Source organism: Lepisma saccharinum, chromosome 3 (assembly GCF_977018435.1).
Source record: "Lepisma saccharinum chromosome 3, izLepSacc3.1, whole genome shotgun sequence".
Lineage (NCBI taxonomy): Eukaryota > Metazoa > Arthropoda > Insecta > Zygentoma > Lepismatidae > Lepisma > Lepisma saccharinum.
Window position 1 is genome coordinate 28,194,219 of NC_139231.1, and position 21,185 is coordinate 28,215,403.

General features: G+C 39.8%; 2 protein-coding genes across 7 annotated transcripts in view; one reads left to right on the top strand and one right to left on the bottom strand.

Moving 5' to 3' along the window:
- Positions 1-10,340, bottom strand: part of LOC145985732 (uncharacterized) — a 49,966-nt gene extending 39,626 nt beyond the window's left edge. Inside the window, exon 1 of one of the 2 annotated variants that reach the window (XM_083119789.1) lies at positions 10,206-10,340. The gene's annotated coding sequence lies outside the window, so the exon portion shown is untranslated. Of the gene's footprint in view, positions 1-9,975; positions 10,070-10,205 lie in introns of those variants that run through there. The other variant, XM_083119788.1, reaches the window with a different exon arrangement.
- Positions 10,341-17,754: 7,414 nt separating this feature from the next.
- The window catches only part of LOC145984948 (von Willebrand factor A domain-containing protein 5A-like), a 124,639-nt gene continuing 121,208 nt past the window's right edge, over positions 17,755-21,185 (top strand). For all 5 annotated transcript variants that reach the window (XR_014441378.1, XR_014441380.1, XR_014441379.1 and 2 more), the window contains exon 1: positions 17,755-17,912. The gene's annotated coding sequence lies outside the window, so the exon portion shown is untranslated. The remainder of the gene's footprint in view (positions 17,913-21,185) is intronic.

Sequence of the window (21,185 nt, forward strand, 5' to 3'; positions counted from 1 at the left end):
CACACGTGAAATTCGGGAATGTCCCAAGAGCTGAGCCTGCACAAACGTATGGGCGTTGGCGAGAAGTCGTCGTAAGGAAGTATTCGTGTAAAGAACTGTGATACTCGCACGTGGTTACAAGTGCGCTGTAGATAGACATTCCACTGCCGAATTGACGGTATTTCATGTTTATTGTGTAGTCCATAGTCTATTTGTATTGTAGTAATTTTATATCTGTATATATCGTCTCTGTGCGCCTCAGGCACCGTGCAGGAACCAACAAATTACAGATAATTTGGGGTCAGGGTGGAGTGCAGCCAGTTAGCAAAAGTTGTGAGAGGCTTTCTGCAAACTGATACTCAACATATGGTCCTCCGGAATGGATTGCGTCAAAATTGTCATGTTCGGGACGTATTCCGGTAGTTCGTCGTCGGGAATAAACAAGCCAGAAGCAGAGCCAACGTGCCACACCCTTGGTCAACCATATTCGTTTTGTGTCTCTTGTATGGAGAGTCATGATGGAGCAGTTGCAGGCGTCCAAAACAGTCCTCAATCGGGAAGTTACGCAGATTGAAAATAAGTCAGTTTCACCTATGCTAGACAGTGTGACGACTCATGTGTACATAGACAAACAGCTCATTGCAGACTGCAGTGTATTACTCGTTAACCTCGCAAAACAGAGTTCTCCAAGTATTACGACGAACTCAGTATGGTTCAAGATACCTTAGTTGATGGGCTCTCTGTAACAGAAGCAAACCATTTCTCTAGTTATCACGGGAACAGTGATGCAAATAGTGGCAGGCGGTTACCGAAACTAAATTTGTCAGTTTTCAGCGGTGATATTCATCAGTGGTTGTCATTTCGGGACCTATTCGTGGCATCAGCGCACAACACCACAGCTCACTGGCACTCAGAAGCTGCAATACTTGAAATCGCCATCAAAGGGTGAACCTGCATTGTTAGTCCAGTCCTTCGCAATAACGGATGTAAACTACGAGGAAGCGTGGAATCTGCTCGACCAAAATAGAAGGAAAATTGTGAAAATTATGATTAAACGCCTATAGACTGTCTCAACCTTAAAAGTCAGTATGGAAGTAAATGGATTACTTCCCTCTCTATCTAATACATGCGTTTTGCCAATAGCTCTGTATAGATCTGTCCTTCTCTACGACCGCTGCATTGCCAGATGTTACAAAATTTACAAAATGTAAAAGTCATTAATTTCAGTGATCAGTGAAATCATTATCCTGTAGAGTTTTTTATGCTCTATTTACTGACGACATTATATAATCTGTCATAAATTCATATGATCTGAAATTTCCATAATTATGCAATTTTGCAAAATGCTTAAATTTTTTTCTAGTAAATACTTCAAAAGCCATAGATATCAAACTGCTTAAGCCACTTCGCCCCTTTTATCTCTATGGGATCTATGGTGTTTGTAGATATGATATTCTTTGCCTGAGTGAGCTAATTTGCTTACGAAGAGAGTTATATATATTTACATTGGATATTTTGTATAAATCATCAAACTGTAACACGAAAAAGTTGTTAGTGATAAACTTTTTGGTTTGTCACGATACACGTGCAGACCAAGCGAGAAAAGTGTTGACCATTGTTTGAAGTTATTTTTAGAATGCATTGTTACTTCACAGCACTGTTCTTTTTTGCACAATTGTAGTTTATTTACGTGGGCTTTCTCGCGTATCAAATTTATTGCATGCCGCGCCACCGAGGTTACAATTCAGTTGCAGGCAGGTGCCCCGGTTCATAGGAAGTGTAGTGTGCTGGGTGATAATTGTGGATTGCATGTAAGTTACATATTTCGTTTAATAATGGATAGAGAAGCTGGAAAAAGATGCAGTATTGGTAAACTTCGAGGTAAAGAACGCATAATAGTTATGTGCGTGTTAAATCGCTTCTTCAAGTCAATGAATATCAGTTACGGAGTGTTCTGAATGTCTTATACTGAATGCGCCTCTGTTTGTTGATCTGGCAAGGCCTCTTTCCATTTAACCCATACTGACTTTTAAGGTTGAGATGCACTATAGTGATTCGACCTTGTGTGCCAGTAAACTCGGTCACAGGTAACTCACCAACTTTAATTCTGCGTGTTGCATGTACTAAATGAGTTGGACATTCCTGTGGAAGCATGGGATGCCATTTTGGTCTTCCACACCACCGAGAAATTGGATGTAGAGTCTCGTCAACAGTAGGAACTTTCACTGAAAAACACAGAACTGCCTACGATCCTGATTTCATTCCTGGATGTATGTGGCAGAGGTCTTGCAGCGTCTACAGTGCCCTCCAGCTTCCCAAGGTCCAACAAACTCCTTCCCAAATCCAGTGAACAATCGGTGAGGAAGAATGTAAATTTGTATCATACAGGTGCTGAAACTGTGTGTTAAGTGCCACAGACAACACAGGTTGCATACATGTCAGGAGTATTAATAAATGTCCGTGAAAGATTGGTATTACTTTGTAAAAAAACAACGGTGTGTGTTACAACTGTTTGAAGACTATTTGTAGCGTCAGAAAATGCACTTCGCACTCGTGTACAAGGTGTTCAAGAAAACATCACACATCGCTTCACTTCAATACTATCGAAAATACCTGTCCTCCCAATCATACGCAGCAAGTATCGTCCTACATTGCCCACAAAAAGAAAGCCATTCCAGTGCAGGTAGTTCTCTTGTGTACAGCCTCGTGGGAGTCAGAGATAGACACAACATTCTGCAGTTTTGTGCCCTCCTGGACACAGATTCGGAGTGCACATTTGTCACGGAGAACTGCAGTCAACAATTAGGCCTTTGGAAGGAAAACATCAGTGTTGGCATATCAGGTATTTCTGTAACATGTATCGGTACTTCATGTTCTATGGTGGACCTACAGTTTCAGTCAAAAACAGGTGACAAAACGTACACCACCAAAGCCATCATTGTGAAAAAGATCACAAATGGTTAGCCCAAACAGCAATTCACCTTTGATAACTAGTGGACACATTTACATAACCTTGACCTTGCCAACCCGTCCTTCAATAAACCAGGCAAAATTGACATTTTATTTCATGCGGATATTGTTCCCTTACTATTAAGACCTGAGAAACTTGCAGGTCCAGTAGGTGCACCAACGAATTACGTCACTCGGATAGATTCTAATGGGCAGAATCAACGAGCAGTGTCATCTCATTACGTGTGCAGAGAAGAGAAGAAAGCTCATCTTGGGACAAGGGGAATTTCTGCCTCAACCCTGCTCGAACGTGATATTTATTTTTCAGCCCACATTGGTTATGTCATCAGCCCTTCCTTCCTACATGCACGGACAAGGAGGCAGAAACAGCTGAGGTGTAGAGAGAAAGAAAAAGGGTCTTCTCGTGTTACAGTCTTCCGTCGAGGTGGAGGAGTTATTGGTAAACAAGTACTCAACCTTTTCAAAGCTCCAACGAAGAGTAGCTTGGTGCTTCAGATTTATGCACAACACCAAGGGTAGTGTTAATGAACATCAGTTTGGACCTCTCTCTGCACAAGGAATTAATCATGTGTTGCTCCTGCTAGTGAAACAAGCACAAATCACAGCATTGCCTTCAGAAATGAAGCATTTGAAAGAAGGGAATCCCTTGCCTTCGAACAGCCCCTTACTCCGTTTGACTCCTTTCTTGGATCAGGAGGGAATTTTGAGAGTAGGACGATGCTTACACAATGCACAATTCATAAGAAAACATCCCATCCTGTTACCTCGTGAACATAAACTTAGAGAGCTCATTATAAAACATGAACATTTGAAACATTTGCATGTGGTTTCACAATTGCTTCTTGCTGTCCTACAGCAACATTTTGGGGAACTATTATAGTATGGGGGAGACACCTATAATTCATATATTTCGGACTTTTTTACATTGCTAACGTACTATTTTGGAATGCGGAACATTTTCTAAGGTGAAATAATGCATTTCTAAGATAATGTCCATTTCTTACATTTACGAGTACTTACTGTTACTTGTTATTTCAATTCTGTAACACATTATGGGGGGGGGGGCGATAGCGTACTAGTTCAGGGCATGTTGTGCGAGTGTTTTGTCGATTTATGAAGTGTTGCAACCTCGCTCAACGGAAAATACCTACTTTCGTGCCCGGATTTGAAATTCTGCTAATACCTCACAAACCATTGACGTTAGCCCCACAAACCATTGACATTAGCCTCAAAAACCATTGACGTTAGCCCCAAAAACCATTTTCCGTAAGGTTAGGTTAGGCAAGCATAGTTAAAACAAAAAAAAATACTCGACACGTCATGTTCTAGTGAAAACACTCACTATGCGATTACATCATCTAACACACGGAACATTGTGCTCTCATGCAGAAAACAAATGACGGCAGAAACAGCATGTCCGACAGAGATTTTCGCATGAAACAACATGTATTCGCATTAAAATGGATCAAAACTACATTCACGAACTTCCACAACGTTACAGAAAATGATTTCCGTAAGTACTTTTTCCTGTAAATTTGAAGAAATCCGTCTGCCTTATATTATAATGTTACCCATTTTTGGATTGTACAAGGGCGAGACTTAATCAGAAAAAATTGTATTCAAGTTGTAACATGCACATTTTGCATGTACATAGATCCAGTGAACTTAGTCACCTTAGATGGGTGCGGTTCACAACAGGAAGCATTGTGGATTGCATCATCGAAATTCATCACTGGCTATGTGCATTCTATATAACCTTGCCAGAAGTAAGGTCAGTAACGAGAGGAAGCTGTGGTCTCTACCGAAGGTTGTTGCAGCTGTTATCATGAGCGATGTGACTCCCTGTGGCCGTGAGCTCAGCTGTTACTATGAGTGATGTCACTCCCTCCAGCCTTGAGCACTCAATGCCAAGGCCACCTGATACGATCGTCTAACCTTGGCCTTCCAGACTTCCTGAGGCTGACCTTAGAATCGACGAGTAAAAATACCTAGGCTGATGCAAGATGAGGACAGTAGCCCTGAACAAGGTTACAAAGACCACACCCGACATATAAATACCCTAGTTGCAAGACCAGAGGTGTGGAAGTCCAGTGATAGATCTGAGGTGTAGCCGGAGGTGCTGCCAGTCCATTCTCCACACCTAGATGGCTAACCACCCAGCCGTGTCCAGACTGTCTACATGCTAATGGAAGATGGAACTGGTCTACAACTTATAAGTATCGCTAATCTCTTATCCCTTTCTTCCAAGTGATTCCTTGCCTTTAACTCTTAGGTTGAGATTTCCTCCATCATATCAAGTACGCTCTTTTATATTTATAAACCATTGTTATTATTTATAAGGTGTTTCATTGTGTCTACGCCTTACAGGTATCACCACTTTAGAATTAAGGCTTTACCTTAGAACCTAATATGTTCTCTTACAGCAAAACCCCCTACGTCTGAGCTACGCTACCCTAACGGTTGACTTGGGGACCTTCAAACCCCATCTGAACGATACATAATGGTGGAGGTGCGGGGCACTGCATTTTCATGGCATTCCGCCTTTTCACGACAGAGGTTCGATCCCAGTATTTTTCACCATATTCCATAGCGTTACATACATTGTACAAGGGCGAGACTTAATCAGAAAAAATTGTATTCAAGTGCAAAGAACGTTTCAAGGAAAAGCAGTTGACAGCAACTCAACTCATGGATTCCTTGCCAGCCCCTCACGTCAACCCAGGCCAAGTACTTGCAAATACAGGTGTAGATTACTGCTGCCCATTTTCAACTAAGAGTTACCAACTCAGATCTTCAAAAAATCACCAGAGGATACGTCGCTCTTCTTGCGTGTCTTGCAACAAAAGCAATTCACTTGGAAGTGGTAAATGATGCATTAACGCCTACATTTATCACTGCATTACGAAGATTTGCCAGACACGGCAAGCCTAATCAGATCTTGAGTGACTGTGCAATGAACCTCCTAGGGGCAAACAGAGAATTGAAAAAAACCACAATTCTTGTAACAAAAAGGGCACATTCAATTAGTGTCAGATGTTACGGCCTCACAAGGAATACAATGGAAATTCAATCCACCTGGAGCAGCACACTGGGCTGGAATACGGGAAATTTCTGTGAAAGCAGTGAAATATCACTTGAAAAAAGTTATGGGATCAACATTAGTAACTTATGAACAGTTCATCAGATTACTGACACAAATCATGGCATGTCTAAACTCGAAGCCATTAATGGTGTTAAGTACTGAACCAAATGACTTAAACGGCGATTCGGTACTGGTTGTACCACAGGCAGAATTTACGTCATCCACGTCCAATTGTTTGTCAAAATGGCAGTTGATCCAAAAAATGATCCAACATTTTTGGAAACAGTGGGCAACAGAGTACTTGTCAAGGATTCAGCAGCGGCCCAAATACATGCAGAAAAAGGAGACTCTACACATAGATGATCTCGTGTTGTTGAAAGAATCTACCCCTCCACAGCAATAGAGGCTAGGAAGAGTAGTGGAAATTCATCCAGAACCAGATAAGTTAGTAAGAGATGTAACAGTGAGAACAGCTGATGGACAATACAGACATCCAATTGTGAAACTTGCTCCTCCCCCCTATTGTAAGGAGACATAAGTGTAGGGGAGAGTGGGGAGCTTTGAGACACTTCTTGGAAAACACTATTTTACAACTTGACTTTAAAGGCATAAGTAAAAACTGTTATTTCATGTGATACCTCATAGTTTATTGGATATACTGATACAAAATGTTGTGCTGTAGTGGAATTAGTATTTGAGCCTAATTTGTGTAATTGGAGGCTTGCACAATGTCTCAAACCTCCCTTATTTAGGGAGCAATGAGACAGTGCTTGAGGTGGAATGAAACAATCATTTCATCTTTGCCAGATTGAAATAAACCATTAGATGCTCAGGTAAATGCAGATTTAAACTTTCAAATTTTTCAGCCATGGCCTATGTAAAAAACACATTTTTTCTTAGAAGCAAATTACGCTACCACATAATCACCCATTCAAATTGTGTCATCTTCAATAACATTTTGGGAATGTTATCAGAATATGAAACATCACAAGGAAGAACTTCTGCTGGATTTACGTATATTGTAAATCTTAAATCACAACTTACAAAATGCAAAACATTATGAATTAAGCCTATACTGCAAACAGTGCAACACTTCTCGTGTCCCAAAATTGTTGAAATAGTAACACAAGGAAACCTAAACTTATATGATATCATTTTCCATTTCATATTGAACTCAATTATTTAAATATTTTTATATCTGGTCAATGTGTATGTACTTTGGAGGAATGAGACACTGTCTCCAACCTCCCCAATGGCAGTCTCAAAGTTCCCCTACTCACCATCTTTGAAATATCATGTAACTACTTGTTTAACATTATTCCCAAACAATTAATTAATGTACTCTATTAAAACTCAATATAATAATAGTAACACAAAATTAAAGTCACCTGTTTATGACAGATATCTTCAGAGAAACAACAGCACAAAGACAGATTCCAATTTTTACTTTTGATGCATGAAAACAGATCTTCATCTATTGATATCACACCACACAAGTTTTCCCTCCAAATGAGGCACAGTTTAAATTACTTGCTTGGTTTCATCAATGGCCTTCACCTGTCTTGGTGACTTTTGGCCAGTTTGAGACTCTCACTTTTCTTCTTACATCAGTTTTTTTCGATCTAAATTATGTGTTGGGTAGTTCTGTTAGTTGATTCTAGACACACTATTTGGGAATGTTAGTACACAGTTAAATATTTACTATTCTTCACTCCTTCGAGGCACACCGAGGAGTCTACTTACCGGGCAGGCATCTTGTGCACAGGTTAAATTACCTATCACTAAGTGGATCTAGCATCACATAACATCAGTGTTGCCATACCCAGTGGAGAAAATTATCATGTCTCATACTTCCCAATGTCGCATTGGTCGCCAGTATCCCGTACTACATTCTGCATTCCTTAGGAATCTTGAAGGTGGCATTTCGTTTTTTTCATGCAAATAATCTCAATTTTCGACATATCGAGTACTTCTTGTTTGTTCGTTTTCGCTTGCGTTATAAGCAATATGGTGGAAAAATCTTGACTAGCGTTGTCAATGATCAGTGGTTATGCAGTGTTGCAACCTTCCTCATCGAAAAATACCTACTTTCGTGTTACTTATTTTGTATTTTTTCCAGGTTTGAAAACCCCATGAACCATGCAGGTAGCCCCACAAACCATGCACGGATAGCCCCACGAAGCATTCACGGATAGCCCCACGAACCAAGCATAGCAAGGTTAGGCAAACATAGTTAAAATTGTCATGTCCTTGGAAAACAACGGTGTGGTTGGAAACACTGACCGGGGTTTCCTTCATCGAATGCATGCAACATTTGATTTATGTAGTGGAAGGACATAAGAGGCAACAGCTTTTGTGCATTGGAGAGACATTAATCTTCAAAAATACATGATTTACTGGCGAAATAAATTAACCAATGGGTAAAAACACTTCCACGACCTTTCAAAAGTGTATGGAAAGTCAATTCGGTAAGTACTTTCGGTACTAATCTGATATTCCCCGGACAGATTTCTTCATTTTTACAGAAGAAACTACTTACGGTAATAAGTTCCTGTAGCATTGTCTAACATCTGAAAGGTGTTTTGTGTGATGTGGGAATGTTTCATAGCGGAAATTCAACCATTGACTCATAGCCCCACGAACCATTTCCTGTAAGGTTAGGATAGGTAAGGTCACATATAGGTTACAATAGTTAAAAATTGGTTTCGAAAAAGATATGCGTAGCCCCACACACCATTTTCGCATAGCCCCACGAACCATTGACACATAGCCCTACAAACCGTTTGCGGAAATGTATGTTCTTCAGTTACAAAAACACTTTTTTTAAAAAAAAATGCAATTACTTTCATCAAAAAAACGTGAATGCACCTTCAAGAATGTTCCGCAAAGCAGATCAGTTAAGTACGAATGTCAAAAATTCACAAAACGAAAAAGTTATAGGTGTCCGGGGACTATCAGATTTTTATCGTACTTTCTCCTGTAAAATTGAAGAAATATGTTTTGCAGATACGAAAATTTTACCAATATTTCAATGGGGGGGAGTGTTTGGCAAATGTTTACTATCCTTCGGACACCTATTTCTGAGTTTCGTCAATTCTTGACATTCGTACTTACCTATCTGCTTCACGGAACACTCTGTGAATGGTTTTTGGGGCTATCCTTCCCGGAATCAGTGCGAAATTTAAACCAAAAAATTATTTTAGTTTGAAATTTTTGACTCAAATTTCCCACCGATTCCCGGCTCCACCCTTGGGGTAATTGACTTACCGACCCCAACCGCTAACGCGGCCCCGCCTCCGCTCCGGCTCCCCGGCTTTTTCTATAGATTCCCTGTTAAAGGCATGTTGGAAATTGGCCGGAGTCAAGTGCCCCCAAAGTTCTAAATTTGAAGAAATTCGTTTCCAGGATAGGGAAAACTTACCTGAATTTCACACAAAACACCTTCCCGATGTTAGACAATACTACAGGAACTTATTACGGTAAGTAGTTTCTTCTGTAGAAATCTGTCCGAAGGTTAGTAAACTAGTACCTAAAGTGATTTTTATATTATGTTGGAGTAAAAAACTGCTGAACCTCCCTCAACAATAAAACATTTGTCAAGACAAAATTCCCCGACTTTTCGCAGGTTTGTCGCCACCCTGTTTTAACCACTCTTCGAACGGTTTCACTCGCAATAAATTTGTAAACGACATTTTGAGTTGGTACATCTAACTGTATTGCACTTTCACGACAAAGGTTTACACAATCACAATCATCAATTTGCCCAATGTTTCATTTGTTATTTTACCCTTCAGAATATATATCGACGAAGGTTGTAAACCTTTGAGAAACTCATTTCCGTAAGTAGTTTCTTGTGTAAAATTGAAGAAATGTGTCTCCGATGCATGAAACTGTTACCATCAATCATCAATTTGCCTAATGTTTCATTTGTTATTTTTCATTACCTGATGTCAGATTCTGTTTCAAATACAAGGCAGGTTGATGCACATCTAAAATTTGCAGTAGAAATAAGAATGTTTTAACTGTAAATGTCACACCACGTCCTCATTTCACACCGCAGATTTACTCAAAAAGATATCCACAATACTTCACTTAATACATTATTAATTAATTCACTATGTTATGTTCATCAATGGAAAAATTGCAGCAGACCAAGGGAATACACTAGACCAACCTGTTATATGTCCAGTGCCGCAACACAACAATAACGACCACGTATTTTCTTGTCCTTCATTTATCTTTGCACATCATCCCATGCCATTATTTAATTATGCTGAGAACATGTTGAGTTAAGTATTATATACCTTCTTGGTAAAAAGACATTTATGCTCATCGATCTACCAAAATGTTGTGCGCTATTGGACAATTACCAAGACCCGCTTCATTGAATCACGCCAAGGCGTTTCCAGTATGTCAAATCGTTGATGCAATAGAGAAAAAAGCTTTGAGAACTCGATACTTTGAACATGGTTAATTGGAATTTTCCTGCAAAGCCGTTTATCGCGCTCTGCCTTGCTACGCGTAAAAATAAACAGCACCAAATCAGGTATCATATCCTACTCTCGAATCATTTCTATGTGAAAAATGATAATGCTTCTCCTCGAACTATGTGAGATCAGCTGTGACATGTTTGATGCTGTAGGATAGGATGTAGCACAGGTTTTGCGTTGGCCCTAAAGTACATGTTATAACTGATCGCACCCTTCTAGGCTTTATGAATACTATTTATTCTGAGACCTAAACCAAACAAGCCTCTCCTAACAACGAAAATATTTTGTCCACCTTCAGAAGGAGAAGTGCCGGGCTTGAACCAAAAGTTATTTTTGAAATGTGCGATAAGTAAGTCTTGGAAGACTATTGGGCCCGTTCCGAAAGTCGCACGAGTTTAACGCGTTAAACGAGTTATGGTAACTGGCCGTTCCATAAGTGCTTCCGTGCGTTTCATTATGCTGTCCCAAAAGTCGCATTCCGTGCGTTTCGTGCAAGAACGAGATTCACCAAACGCACGGGCCAGGATGCTGGTTTGTTCCGTGAAAATCGTCTGCTCCTTGCATACAAAGCGCGTGCTGATGGATTCAAAGTGCACTAGTTCGGAAAATGTATTATAATTTTAACAGATAGCGATATGAAGCAACATGCACAAGATAAGTATGCCTTGACCGTTCTTAGAATGTGATTAAAATGAATAACAGTAGCCATAATAGAGTTTATTTTTGCCATAAGGACATTCCTTATGCTGACGCCATGCGGAAACTTTGCCTAAACAAAACGCTGCGCCTGCGCTTTCGCCTAGAGTGTCCCATAAGTCCGTAAAATAACTGGTTTCACCAGATTCACGAGCCCAGTTATTTTCGTTGAATGCGTTCGTTTCGTTAAGACTTTCGGAACGCACCCAATATCATGCTATTATCGATATGCGCTGTACAGTGGGATCCACGAGTATTACCGTGCAAATTGTTATATTTTCATTAATTTTTCTCTTTCATCCTTCGTGTTTCTAAGCGATGGACTTTTATGTATACTGGTGCAGAAGTTGTCAACAGGTTGTTTTGAGTTTTCTTTTAATTCTTGATATTGTGTTAAATAAAGTGCACGAACATGATGGACAATTTGTATGGTAATACTCATGGATCCCACTGTACCATAAGTTCGACGTGTGATGTTTGTGCTTATTAACCCTTTTGTCTGCGATGTAAGCAGCCCGGCGGTTGAGGCAAGAGTGGCACGGAAGATTCTGAGCTCAGTTCTCGCGGATTGATACATAAGACCTGCTTCAAACTTAGCTTGACGCTTGGCTTAGATCGAGTGCACTTTTATCGTTAGTTTTATATGACATTTGCGGGGGCGAGCGATGGAAAGCCATTTAAAGTTATGTCAGATGACGATTCATTATTGGCTCCAGCAGGAAGATCGCATACATTTAGACGTAAAGGGGAGCGATGTTATATGACTAAAGGGGTAGGGGAAGCCACGTTTATCTCTTTTTCACCACGGACTTACGGAACGTTGCAAATGAACTAGCATGGAAGGCTGGTACATTATGAAAACTGATTTTTCGGTGGCCTGTTCAAGCGTAAACGCAGTGGTAGCGTCGTCGCCTTGTAATCAAGGGGCTCGGGTTCGATACCAAGTGAAGGCACATAGTGGTTCAGATCCCACTTTAAACTGTAGATCCAGTCCCGATTAGCCTTACTGTGCATATTCAATCAAAAACCTTTGGGGGAGACAGTTGATACCCCTAATGACTCAAAGAACAACATTGCACAAGAGACATGTGGGCGTTTTCTAAATTTTCCAGACTTAGGAAAGAAGATATGACGGAGAACACTGGCGTACGCAGAGGGGAGGGGGGGCTGATCGGGCTACAGCCCCTCCGGAAATTTTGAGAAATTCAAAATTTTCAAATGTAAGCAGTAAAGAACTCGGAGGGGGGGGGGGCAAAGTGATAACTAAAACCCCCTCCTTAAAATGGCCCCGATTACATATTTTTGGTCTTTGAACAACATTTAAGGCTAAGACAATTCCAACCCCTTCCTAAAATAAAATTCCCTCAGGAAACTCATCCAGCACTTCTAAAATAGCGTGCATATTAGACTGTGTAATGCTTTTTGTCACAGCATCTGTGTTAAAAGTCGCAAATCCAAAGCTTGCAAGGTAATTCTCCGGTGGTCCAAACCTGTAAATACTTAGGTATCCATTTCGACCGTAAATTAACTTGGCAACCGCATCTTCAATATTTGCACACAAGAGGGAAAAAATTGATCAACATTTTGAAAGGGCTGGCCACTACCAAATGGGGGGGCCACCCCTCCATTATGCTATTATTTTATAAGAATTGCTTTCGCTCACTTTTTGACTATTCGGCACCCGTATTGGGAGGGATGCCTGATCGCTGGCTCCAAAAAATGGATATCTTACAACGTCAGGCACTCCGCCTTTGCCTCGGATTAATGGCATCCAGTCCCAATGTAAGCGTTTATGGAGAAAGTACTGAACCGCCGCTCTCATTCCGATATCAATACAATACCACGAAATACATATTGAAAACATGGGAACGACACTCTCATCCCTTCAATACCGAGTTCGCTATTCAACGCCAACTGGAAGCAAATTTAACTCTCGATCGCTCTCGCCCTCGGCTTTTCTTTTTATTTTGTTATAATATTGATCGCGACGCCTACCATCTCAGCTTTACATTTACATCCCCTTTGATATACACTTTACCAATACTCACCGCCCCTCTCCCCAATATTAACTTTACTGATTTCGGTCGACACGAATATTACAAAGAACTCTGGCCCGACCATACTTTTATCTACACAGACGGGTCCAAGAATGCCGACCGCGTTGGATGTGCCTTCTATGTCCCTCAATACAATGTTGTACGACAATTTTCATTATCATCAGAAGCGTCTATTTACTCGGCAGAGTGCTATGCCATTTATCAGGCCTTGATCCATGCCCGTGAAGCACAATACACGCAAACTTTAATTCTCACAGATGCCCTCAGCGTCTTACTCACGATCGCTCGTTGTGGTAAGGATGCTTACCGGTTGCAACTCTTTCCCGTCTTAATTTTACAAGAGTATTTTCACCTCCAAAACAAAGCCCAACGCGTACAGTTTACCTATGTCAAAGCTCATAGCAATCTTAATCCCCATCAAGACCTTGTGGATCATTATGCCAAAACAGCTGTGGACGTCCCTCTCCCCTCTCCTATACGACTTGCCTATACTGATCTTCTCCCACGGGTCAAAAAAAAAATTCACTCTCAGTGGGAAAATTGGGTCCATGACGCAGTGGCAAAAACCACTACTTACAAATGGTTCTATGATAAACTCCCTATTCGACCCTGGTTTCATCATTTAAAAATGCCTCGTGAAGTGATCACCTGTATCCTACGCCTAAGAACGGGACACGTGACCACAAACGAACATCTGGCACGAATACATCAAACTCCTTCCCCCAATTGCACATGCGGAGAACATAAACAAACCCCCACCCACTTATTTTTCCAATGCCCGCTATGGAACACCCAACGACAGGCACTCCTCCACAGACTCCTTCGACACAAGGTTGCTTTCCCCTTCTCCTTGCCCACTCTACTTTCATCTCCTTCCCCCTCTATAATGTGGATTCTCTATGGATTTACCCGACAGTGCGACCTTCGCTTTTGACTCCATCCCTCATCATTACTGTATTATAGTGACAGTGAAGTGAAGTGTGAACCAATATAGTGCAGTTTATATTAGTGTGCGAACTTCTAGCCCTCAAAGTTCTCAGACCGTTGCCCAAGACTGCTACCATTCCAGCGGTGAGGGGCATGAAGAAGAAGAAGAAAAGAAGAAGCAAGGTAATTCAAAACAAAAGTATTTCCAGATGCGATCCCACCTGTGAGTAATATCATCTGTCCGCCGCTTGGAGAAAGCTTATCTATATGTGACAACTTTTCAAATATAAGCTCATCATTCTTAATAATAAGCATAACAGAGTGACGTATCCCAGCGATGTAGAAGAATCCCACATCTTGATAGGAATGGGCAAAGTGAACTATTGTAGGTGGCAGCAGCCCTGTTGTGTCCCCACGCTTTTGATCGGCATTTATTCTCCCATTTAAATACATGGGAAATTTGATGCCGAACGTGCTGCTATTACATTAAATTGCAAGTTTAATATCATCTTAACCTCGGATATGATGTCTGAACGTGATAGTTGACTAATCGGTGCTGTGAAAATAAGACTTTTGAAAAGACGATCGTAAACAACAGAAAAGATATCGGAACTCAAAAAAAACTTAAAATTTGCACATCACTTTTTTACGTCACTTGCAATTTTCACAATTTAAGTGATCTATTGTTGAGAATCCGGTAAAAAATAACGTATAATAATTTCGCGCGACTGAAACTTTTATTTTTATAGTTGTTTTTAATAACTGACTTTTTTCACGTGATATTATACTTTTTCACGTAGCTAGTAAATATGGTAATTTGTTTTATATACACACATTTACCGTCAAGAATAGTTATTACAAGAAATATTTTTTCGTCTGTTTCATGTCTCGCAATCTCTAGGGCTAAAAATTGTTGTTACCAAAAAAATGAAGGACGAAAATACGAAGGGAGAATATCTGCTTAATACAATGAAAACATACGTTATATTAAATTATCGGAATGGGCATAGTGTATAATAATATATATCATGCGTTTACGCACTATCTTTATAATTTTGCGACTTTCTTCGATTCCTACCCGCCGTTGAATTAGACATGCTCGCAACCAGAAAAAAAGCAAAGCATAGTGTAAAAAATTAAATTTTTGTATTTCCGACCCACGACAGCTAGAGACGACCCAATTTACTGTTCTTTGTGCATAAACGTACTATATTTAGCTCATTTTCGCAACCATTCCGTTGCACTTTAATATATTAATTCTTAGGTTCAGGAGAAAGTAATTTTCGGAAACTTATGACTGGCTACATAATCTTTAAGCTTTGCTAAACCCATTTTTATTATCGATTTACAGGAGAAATTCTTACCTTCATTGAAAATAACGTTTGAATAGCCATCCCATCGTGCTCCAATGTAAAGCTTAGGCAACAAAATGACGAACGAAATTATTTAGGGATACAACAGGGGTGGCGCCGCCACCGGAAAAGTTTGGCAATGAACAGCCCCATTGCTTTGTCATTTCGCAGTGCCAGTCTCGAGCAGTGTTGCCAGGTCTACTGATTTCGCAGGAGATTTCCTGATTTTCAGCACGATCTACTGATCTCCTGACAAGTTGCAGGAAAATGTGGAAATCTCCTGATTTTTTGCTTCCTAAAATATTTATAATGAACAATTATTAAAAAAAAAAATCGAAAGTTGATTTAAAATTTACATATTCAGCTGATGGAATGCAAAGACCCATGAATATTCCGCAGAGAGAGAGAGAGAGAAAGAGAGAGAGAGAGAGAGAGAGAGAGAGAGGGGTGGGGGTGGGGGATGAGGGTTATACCAGGCTTGATGACACTAGGAAAGACGCGCGGCTTCTTGAGCCCTTTGTGCATTGGGAAGGGAAGTCCAAGGCTGGTGTCCTAACTTTCCCCATCTGGTGAGGTTTTTGTCAAAGGGGAGGCAACTAGAAACTGGTTACAACTAAATACCAATGTTTCCACCCACACATGCGAACAAGTATTCAGTTTTATGGCAATGTTTATTGCAAATGCTAGATACAGGTTCAGGATTTTAACTCTGATAAAAAAGGGAGTCCACATTACGAATGCAGCCAAAGGTTATGGTTACAAAACCTCTTAGTAAACTGTCGATTGATTGATTTGGTTTATTTCACTTCGCATTTCACTTCACTGCCACTTTTGGCTAATCGCGAAGACGAGGATGAGTGATGATATGATGCAATTGATGAAGGGACAAACATGCCCAGGCCGAGATTCGATCCCGAGACGGGATCCCTGATGTCATAGCTCTGTGCTAACCACTCAGCCACGAAGGTCGGCTTAGTAAACAGCTGTTGCAGACTTATACTACAGTTATATGTCGCAGTTTTACTTTTCTTAATCATCTCTTAACTTGGAAATAATAGTTCATGTTTTTATAGCATTGTTTTTTTTTTAAGCTATTTCTGAGCCCTTATACTCAATCAATACTGTGGCGGTAGAAATTCTCTTTCTCGCTTTTGTACCAGGTAATCCTCGAATGCAAAAAGCTGATTTAATTAACATTTACATGTCTGGAGTGACTGGGAGAAAAGTTGAAGAAAAAACCTGTGACTTGCCCTATACTGGGTCCCGGGTTCGAATCCCGGACTGGGCATGGATGCTCTTTGTGAGTGTCCCTTCATCAATTTCACATATTTATGATTAGACAAATATGGCAGATGCGAAGTAAAATAGATCAAATCAATCAATCAATCTGTCTAATACTGGTTGGTTACCTTCCGTGATTGAAAGAAAAGTTTTAATTCAAGATATTTCAGAGTTAAGGCATTATAGCCCTTCTCCATTACCATTAATGCGAGTATGCGTTGAACGTGTTGTTAAAAAAAGTGTGGGCTTTCTTACATCCTGTAACTTTGGCTAGTTTTAAATAAAAGCAATCTACGGTGTTATCGGGTAGAGTATTTAAAAAATATATCCCCGAATGCGTAGTGGCTGAAGCTCTAGTCTTAGTTAACATAAAAATCACGAAATGTTTTCATAAACTTTTAAACGCCAAGTACATAAATCCACGCACGGTCACAACCATTTATTTTAGAATATTTGTCAGATGAACAGAAAAACGAGGTCGGATTTTTTCCAGGAATGTCACTGCTTTTTGCAATGTGTAAAGGCAATGCCGGCGATTATGGGGAGGCAATCCTTGCACTCCTTCAGTTTTGGCACCCGATCGTCGCCACTGGTTGGGGGAAACTGTACCTTTACCTTATGTGAATTAAGAGGTTGGGGTTATCGTGCCCCTTGAAGTGCAAATTCATAATAACATTTGTATTAACATAACAGTAATAAATTTATCTTTTGACATCTAAAATGAATAATTAATGTTCAATAATGATAGTGGAAAGCTTTTCCCACTCTACCCCCCCCCCCAGAACGTTGATAATCCGCTATTATTAGTTCTTCTTATTTTTTAAGCAGATCTCCTGATTTTTCAGGGTACGATCTCCCGATTTTTTAAAATCTGACCTGGCAACGCTGCCCTTTATTGAAAGCCACGCCCTCTTCCTAGGAAAGAGGAGAGAATATGTGCACATATGCGTCTTATCTGTCAGTGCCAAGTGTCAGATGAGGAAATTTCACAACGTTTCGAAATCGAATGATATATAATCCACGAGGCCAAGCGGAAATTATTTGCAGCATATACAAGATTTACAGAAGAATATACAAAGTAACTGACACGTAAGAGCATGGTAGAAATTAGTAAAGGAAATAATAGGAAGCAGATGCTTATGATTCATCTGTTAGTGAATTATTTCAATGGTGCCACATTTGTTACGAATGTTATATTGTTGCCTCCTTCACAATTTAGCGCTATGGTAAAATACCTGAACGAACAAGCAAATGTTTTGCAATTGATCATCAGACTGACCAGAAAACTCCCCACCCGGCAAAATTTCCCTTGTACTTGAAACACTTAAGGATATTACAAGTTTTACCATCTTCACGTAAATGTAATATCGTAGTGTCGCCACCAAATATTGATTATTTTTGCGTTAAAAGAAGATATTCTGTCGCGTAGAATTTGTGATCCGCTATGTACTATTAATAACAGGCGGCACATGGGAAGTACAGCACAAGCTTTTATCGCATGGGTATTGAACCCAAGAAACAGAGGTGGGCCCAAGTTCCTTTTGTTTTATTGTGATTTCATCATGCTACGAATGCAATTTTTACATGGTTCGATTTTGATGTAAGTCTGTTAAGACATACTGCGGAGATTTAGCAATTACTTTAGGTTTTGTTCAATATATGCTTTCCTGCTTAGGTTAGGCAGGTTAGGTTCGGTTCCCTTAGCATTAAAATAAAGTCCCTACATGGATTCTACTAAGGTTCCGATTTACTTCTACATTCATTCCCACGCTTCTACGATATTTACTGTCGCTTGTTGACTGAGAATATCTTGTCCATGAGAAGTGCGTAAGGTAATTTTCAAGTGTTTTTTTTTTTCAACATAAATAACGTTTTTCGAGTCCAAACACTGCTCATTACTTTAACCTTCGAGCGGGCGCGGTTAATAATTTATTAACCAGCGGGCGCGTGACACATGTTTACAACAGTGATATTCATGCAGAAAACCTAAATGTTACAAGTATATATGCACAAACACTTTACATTCCAAGTTCAAGAACTTGAAGGATACGCTGAATATCATTCACGTCTACGTTCTGTCGACTCATTTTCAACAATGACCTGACGAAAAAATTGCAGAACAGGAGCAGGTGCGGAGCGCAAACTTTACGGCACGGGTGTTCTGATCTCAAATAAACAACAATTGAAAGAGTATAACATATGGATTAGTAACAAATATTCAACACAAAAGACCTCCTTGAAAAGTACATAAAAAGCATAGGTCACAGAATTCAAAGGAAACAAAAAAATTAAAGAACATTACTTTTGTCATAAATTTTGCGCAGGCGCGTCCGCTCGAAGGTTAAGGAAGGTTCAAATTTCGTGTTACAATTATTTCCAAAATTCTACGATAACACTGTGTAACAAAGGTTTTCTTTCCTGGATGGTATGTAGTGACCATAATACCCCTTGGTACCTTGATGTAGGAGCACTAGTGCATTTGTTTGTATCAGCCTCCATTTTCCTGCAAATGGGAAAATAGGGATTTTTAAAATACGAAATTTCCCTCTTTCAAGATGGCAACACTTCCCCTTGTGGAGTTGCAACACTGCGTGAAAATCCGTATCAGAAGCCAGTGGTACATTATTGAGTGTGTTTTTGTGTGTTGTTATTTATTGTTGTTCTGGATGTTTGTCTGTTCCGAGAACTCTTCTATGAGTTCACACAGTGTTAATGTACTGCTCAGAAGGTACTGTGCGGCTGGAGTTGCAGCACAAAGATTTCAGTTTGTTGCTATGTGTGACTGTTCGGATGTGACAAGTATCTCCGGTTCTGACAGTATGTGTGTTTGATGTATCTTTACTGTAAATCATGCCAAGAAGTTGTGTAAATAACAGAAGCAAGTTCTCTTACATATGTGGTAGAGTGACTGTTAAGTCCAATGTTACTCACCTGACACCTGCTGTGAAAAAGGCGTATGAATTGTACTTTTCCTGCAAAGTCTGGGACCAGGATAACAAATGGGCTCTGCAGGTGTGTTGTAAATCCTGTGCTGTGAACCATCGGGGATGGTTGAATGGAACACACAAGGAATGCCATTTGCCTTGCCAGTGGTGTGGGCATATATGCCAATCCCACTCAGTTCAGCATAGGCGATTTGATTCTCCTCTCCGATTGGCTGATTTTGCGGATGTGACGTCACACCAAAACAAAAAACAATTGATAATGCGAATTGATAAACAACAAACATGCGTGTGTGCATTAAAAATATATATATATTAATGTAACAACGGTGGAAATTGTGTGTAGTGTGTACAAAGAAAAAAGCCACTTCCGTACTGTAAACAGGAGATATAACAAACTATAGTGCTAGTTGAGATTTTTAACATAATAGTTTACAATAATGACGAAAGGTGTTTGTCGATTGTTTGGAAAAATTGCAACATATATCAGTTTAAAAAAAATCAATACAAGCGAAAACGTAGACATTTGAAGTGAACCATGAAATTCTTTATCACCTGCTAAATTTTAGTTTCATACAGCAGAGAAATATTGTAATGGTGTAATGTGCAGAAAATAAAAACACGTTAAGTACGAAGCAGTATTCTTGATAACTTTAATTTTATCCTTTAAATATTTTTTTCTTGCTATTTTTACACTAAAATGCGTCCAAGTTTTGACTGTGTAATCATTTTAACAATTTGTATAGAAGGGTGGAAAATGCATTTAGATAGGTCGCGACTATTTTCACCAGGTTGTGAGGATAGCATGTGGAGCTATTTTCACCAGTTTCTGAGAATAACATATGGGACAGTGGAAAGTGCTGAATACCACAAATCACATTATGATTATCAGGTATGGGAAGCATTTACAGAAGTATTTTTAACTCTAAACCTGACCTGTCTAACCTAACAACAAAAGCATTTGGGAATGTGTTAAGTACACGTTCGTACCTATGTCAAGTGACATAGCAGTAGCAGTGAATGTTGGAACACCTTGTGGTAATTTTTCCAAACCCATGGTGTGCAGAAGTAGTAGTACTTGTCACCCAAACGAAAATAAATGCAAACTGACGTTAGCTTGATACATGCTAACAACTAAAGAGTACACTTATGCATATAACAGGCCAGGTTAGGTAGATTATGTACATGTGCAGCTTAGAAACCTGGTCACTTCATTTAGAATATTGGAAATGTGTGCAGGGTACTACTTTACTATACTAGAGACAATGATTTATTTCGCAATTTTTTACATTGCTAACGTACTATTCTGCATTGCGGAACATTTCTTTAGGTGAAATAATGAATTTCTAACGAAAATAATGTCTGTTTCTTACATTAACGAGTACTTACTGTTGTTCGTTATTTCCCAC